Source organism: Ascaphus truei, chromosome 10 (assembly GCF_040206685.1).
Source record: "Ascaphus truei isolate aAscTru1 chromosome 10, aAscTru1.hap1, whole genome shotgun sequence".
Classification (NCBI taxonomy): domain Eukaryota; kingdom Metazoa; phylum Chordata; class Amphibia; order Anura; family Ascaphidae; genus Ascaphus; species Ascaphus truei.
In genome coordinates, this window is record NC_134492.1 from 34341476 (window position 1) to 34347475 (window position 6000).

Below are 6000 nucleotides of genomic sequence, written 5' to 3' on the forward strand. Positions count from 1 at the left end.
TGCTAACAATCCCTATATCGCAGGGCTGGGGTTAAGTGACCACTACATGGCAGCCTGATCTTAATCTGAGTGCTTTGAAGCCTAAAGAATAGAGAAAAGCACTTCTGTTTGCTGATATTAAACTATTCAGTGAGCTGAATCAGCAAGGACTTCAGAAGCCCAGCCTTGCCCTGATAAGACGCTGCAACATTCAGATGATGTGTACATCTCCCAGGTTATTTCAACAAGCTAGCTGTTTCAGACCCTGAAGGAAGGTTACGGGTACTTTTTTGCTCTTCAGAATCACAGTGTAAACCAGTAACCAGATTCACTCACAATCATAAAGAAGGGATATTTCTTTCGGCCCAACTGAGGCAGGCGGTAGTATGGAACAGCTCCCCCGACACCAATTGCTGGCTGGAGATCGAGACACACCACGCTTTCCCGAACCCCCTCCCGACCCTACTGTGGTCCCCAGCTCTCAAAAACAGGAAATCGTTGAGACTTGGTCTCGGGGCAATGAGATGCACGAGGTCGACATGGTTAAAAACCAAAGGGAAATATGGCCTAGCTTCAACCCCCTCTCAACTGACCCCCATATTCGGGAACCCGGACTTCCCACCCGGATGCGCCCGATTCCAATTCAGCCAATTTCAAGGCTTAAACATCAGAGTGGTTGCGGATTTGCTGGAAAAAGATGAGGCCATGTCCCTCCCAGAATTAAGAACCACATTCACGTCCCCCAACTTGCCCATTTTCCAATACCTCCAGATCCGACATTTCCTAAGAACCCAATCCCCTACTCTCAAGTTCCCGCCGCGTTCTAGATTCGAGACACTCTGCCTCAAAGGCAAATACCAAAAGGGCCTCATATCAGAAATTTATAAAACGCTCGAAGCATCTCAGCCCCCCCCTAACCACCAATACATGCAGAAATGGAATGCAGACCTAAACACCAACTTGGACCTTGAGGATTGGGAGGATATTTGGGAGGCAGCCACCAAAACCTCAATTTGTTCCGTCACGAAAGAAAACATCTATAAAATATTATTCCACTGGTACCTGACCCCGAGTAGACTGAGCCAAATCTACCCAGGCACTTCAGACGAATGCTGGAGAGGTTGTGGTCAAAGGGGGGACATGCCCCATATTTGGTGGACATGTCCGGAGATCCAAAGATTCTGGTCCCGGATCCAGGGCCTCCTGACCGAGACCCTGGATATAGAAATACCCCTGGACCCGCTGACCTACGTGCTGGGAAAACCAATTGACGACCTTCCTGCCCCGGCGGCCAGACTCGCGGCAGCAATACTGACAGCTGCGAGATGCTGTATCGCGGCGGCATGGAAGAAAATTAAAGCCCCCTCTAGAAGAACCGTGATTTCCAGAATAGACGGAATTATGAACATGGAAAAACTGACGGCAATGTTAAAGCAAAAAACCCCACAATTCTATTCTACCTGGGAACCCTGGATAGGGCTTCCAACCCCCACATAAACCCCTCAGCTACCCCCCTCCCCCCCCCCCCCTACGGCCGACGAACCCTAACCCCTCCCCCCCCCCTCTTTCTCCAAAGTCGTTCCCAACTATCCACCTTTCCTTCGTCTCCCCCTCTCTTTTTCACTATTGAAAGAAGGAAAAAGGGTTTATTGAGTGTCATCTACCCCTTCTATGCCATGTACATGCACTGCGCCGTATTTACAAGTTGGCCTGCGAGCCAGTATCGATAATATGTACCCTCGTGATGTATGACACCAATAAAGGAAAAATATTTACAAAAAAAAAAAAAAAAAGAAGGGATATTGACCTTTCAGTTTGTCTAAATGACTGCACTATCATGAACTACATGCTCCTTTGGCCCAGGCAGGACAGCAGCAATGAATTTATAGAAAGCTACAAACTACGGTTACTTGTAAACAAATGTTGGATCAGGCATTGATATAAAAGTAACAGCTACACTCTGCCGGTTAGAGCAGCGCTACTGGTTACATTGTTTGCTTTGTTTATGTTAGGCCTGGGACATAGTGCCTAAAACAGTGCGGAGGTGCGCTGAGGCTCAGGGAAAGCGGTGCTTTCCCTGGCCTTACACAGCACGCCATCAGTGGGCGTGTCGGGGGCGGGTCTGGGGGCGGGCCAGTGACGTCACGGAGCTGGTTCGCCCTCATTGGGCGAACCGCTCACGTGACCGGCCCTGCGCTCCGGCGCACGCCAAATTTCAAAACTCCGTCAGACACACGCTTCCCCAAGCGTGCGGACGCGTGCGCGAGCCCCTGCTAAAGCCGCTCTCATTGCGGCTGCAGGGGTTCAGTGCCGAGCAGCAGCACGCCATGCGCTGACCATGCCCGAGGCCTTAGTTATAGGATTGAAGCAGGGGGTCTCCAGAGCTGAACTCCGTTCATTTCAGCTCCGAGGACCGCCTGCTTCCCGAGATAGACCTCCGTAGGGGGTGCCGGTATCTCTCTGCTGTTTAAATGTCACCCGGGCCGATAGGAAGTTACAAGGGATGACATCACGACTTCCTATTGGCCTGCAAGAAGCAGGACATTAAAAGTCGCCATTATATTAGCCCCAACAAACTCCGTCGGAGCTGCTGCCCACAGAGATACCGGCACCCCCTTTGGAGGTAAGTATCTCGGGAAATAAACAAAAACAAACAAAGCAAACTGTAGTGCTGCTTTAAATGTTGAATTGAGCTGAGACCTGTGGTCAGCTTCTGTTCATGAGATAGCAAATAAAAATACCACTTGTCAGCACATTCACATGTCTCAGAAATGTCTGCAACCCTGCCTTGCATGAGATAAAAATGTAAGTTACAACGCTAAGCCAACAAAGTGTCCTGGAATAGCTGGGATAGTACCTTATATCTATTGAGTGCAAATTGAGACCATTATACATGTAGAAAAAGACACAGAGCTATTGAGTGTAGCTCAAAGAAATTCACTTTGATGCACACCAGAATGAATAAAAAAAACTTCAACTACTTGCAATAATAAATAAAACATCTATCACTGTACATATTAAAATGATGGAAAGAGGTGGGGTACTTGCATTAAAGAGATCAACTATTATTGTTCAGTAAAATAGTCATTCAATCTATTATCATAGATCGAGCCTCTATTATCATAGATCGAGCCTCTATCTACAGTAAATAAAAATATCACTTGTGAGCACATACACACGTCTTAGACAGGTCTGCTTTAAAAGTGTGGTGAGGGCCGTGATCAAATAGTAATTGCACTGAGGGGATGCTTTTTTTTGTCACGCTAGGAGTAACACTACTTTTTATTTACAAACTCAAGGATCCGTTTTAAAGAGTAGGGGATGTATTGCACAGGCTTTGAATTGCTGTTTTGTATCAAAGCAATTCAAGACATTCTAAACCTGGTAGACAGACAATGCCTTTTTGTCCTTTAAAAAAAACAAAAAAACAAAAAAACAAAAAAAATTATACAAGGACAAAAAGGCATTGTCTGTCTACCAGGTTTAGAATGTCTTGAAGTCAGGCACCATAGTACTATTTCCACCTCTGGATAAGTGCAAAAAGAACCCTTCATTTGATTATTTTTGCTCCATCACGTGAATTACACCTACATTAAAATGTCCCATCTGTACCGTGTTCATTTTAGCTCTGGGTACCCCCTGCTCCCTGAGATACTTACCTCTTCAGGCCGGCTCTTCATACAGGTGTATATCCCCCGCATCACACAGGCCAATAGGAAGCATTGTACTTTTCAGACAATGCTTTATTTATACAAATGTTTTACCAGGAAATACATTGAGAATGGCCTCTCATTTTCAAGTATGTCCTGGGTAGTTATGATAACAATACATGGTTACATCAAATGAACAGGGTTATACATTATATACAAGACATTGCATGAACAGTTAGAGATAATATATATTATAGGCGTATGTAACAGTTACAGACTACAGGCATACCCCGCATTAACGTACGCAATGGGACCGGAGCATGTATGTAAAGTGAAAATGTACTTGAAGTGAAGCACTCCCTTTTTTCCACTATCGATGCATGTACTGTACTGCAATCGTAATATACGTGCATAACTGATGTAAATAACACATTTGTAACAGGCTCTATAGTCTCCACGCTTGCGCACAGCTTCGGTACAGGTAGGGAGCCGGTATTGCTGTTCAGGACGTGCTGAGAGGCGCATGTGTGAGCTGACAGGCGCATTTGTGAGCTGACGTTTGCCTATTGGGCGATATGTCCTTACTCGCGAGTGTACTTAAAGTGAGTGTCCTTAAACCGGGGTATGGCTGTAGATTAAAATGTGAGACAACTTTAGTCTTGAGAGAATTTAGACCAGTTGTGGTTGTGAGAGTCTCCGGTAGATTGTTCCAGTTGTGAGGTGCATATATACCGAAACCTCCCCTAAAACTTTATACCGAACAATCTACTGTAGGTTAAGTCTTATTTACAGTCTGCTATTTTTGCTGGCTGCCAGTTGAATTTCTAGTATATTTCACATTTATTGCATAGTAGTTTTGATGGTATACAGTATCTACTTTCAAAATGTTTACCCTAAACACAAATACACGTACGTACGTACGTAGAAAGGTGCAATCAATAACTTTAAATGTGAGCATGACTAAAAATATTTAGCACCCTCTTTTCATTTATTAGATGTTTTTTTTTAAATATTCAGAACTAGAAGGCATGGAATTATTAAGCAGAAAATGTAAATATACGGTAGATACTTCTGGAGTGCTACATCATACAAAGAAAGGCGAAACCCACTGCGCAGTGCGTACAAAGCGAACTTTCCCCAAACACAGTACTTGGGACTCTACCTTTAAAATGATAAAGCCGGTTGTTCAGTTAGGATTTTAAACATGTGCTATGTCTACAGTATGGGGGTTTAGTATTTAAATCAATTCAACGACGGCTTACTATATTGCCTTATTACAAGAGACCAGAAAAGTATTTCCTCAGCAGTGAAAGGGTTATCAAACTCAATGCTGCAGAGTCCACCAGCAGTGAATGGGTAAACAGAGATCTGTCTTTGTCCAGCATACAGGTCAAAGTGTAATACAGGCATACCCCGCTTTAAGGACACTCACTTTAAGTACACTCGCGAGTAAGTACATGTCGCCCAATAGGCAAACGGCAGTTCACGCATGCGCCTGTCAGCACGTCCTGAACAGCAATACCGGCTCCCTACCTGTACCGAAGCTGTGCGCAAGCAGGGAGACTATAGAGCCTGTTACAAATGCCTTATTTACATCAGTTATGCATGTATAGGATGATTGCAGTGCAGTACATGCATCGATAAGTGGGGAAAAGTAGTGCTTCACTTTAAGTACATTTTCACTTTACATACATGCTCTGGTCCCATTGCGTACGTTAATGCGGGGTATGCCTGTACAGTGTAGAAAATGCAGAAGGGATTAATAAAAGCTTTTTACCAAACTCATTCTCTGTAGAAAACATATCGTTTCAAACCAATAGTTCTTTCAACCTTACCTTGTTGGAAGCAACTGGAGTGTGTAGAACAGAGCTCTTCTGCCCTTTAAATGTGCTCACATTGCAGTAGCGAGGAGGAGTCTTGGGGTTTATGGGAGTGGGTTACAGTTTAAAATCATTGTTTACAAGAGACCAGTGCTCGAAGTGTGATCATTTGAATCTAGCTGCAGATACAAAGTACCACTCATTTCTTTATTTCCAAACCTACATAGAAGTTTAGGTTTATATATTTTTTTTTAAAAGGGTCCATAAATACAATTTAAATGGTCGTCGCATACAACTGAACACAGTACTAATTAAGATTTTAAGTAGACATCGCACCTTTTGTATGTATGTATATCTTTATTTATATAGAGCCATTAATGTACATAGCGCTTCACAGCAGTAATACACGTGACAATCATATAAATAACAAATAATACAAATAACACATAATGGGGAGAAGTGCTTCAGACATAAAAGTGACATTTAGGAAAAGGAGTCCCTGCCCAGAAGAGCTTACAATCTAATTGTATATATACACATATATATATATA

General features: G+C 43.6%; 1 protein-coding gene across 3 annotated transcripts in view; it reads right to left on the reverse strand.

Moving 5' to 3' along the window:
• FRRS1 (ferric chelate reductase 1) overlaps positions 1-5495 on the reverse strand; it is a 49678-nt gene extending 44183 nt beyond the window's left edge. The window contains exon 1 of one of the 3 annotated variants that reach the window (XR_012804083.1): positions 5465-5495. The gene's annotated coding sequence lies outside the window, so the exon portion shown is untranslated. The remainder of the gene's footprint in view (positions 1-5464) is intronic. The other 2 variants (XM_075616490.1, XM_075616492.1) reach the window with 2 other exon arrangements.
• Between the last annotated feature and the right edge of the window lie 505 nt (positions 5496-6000).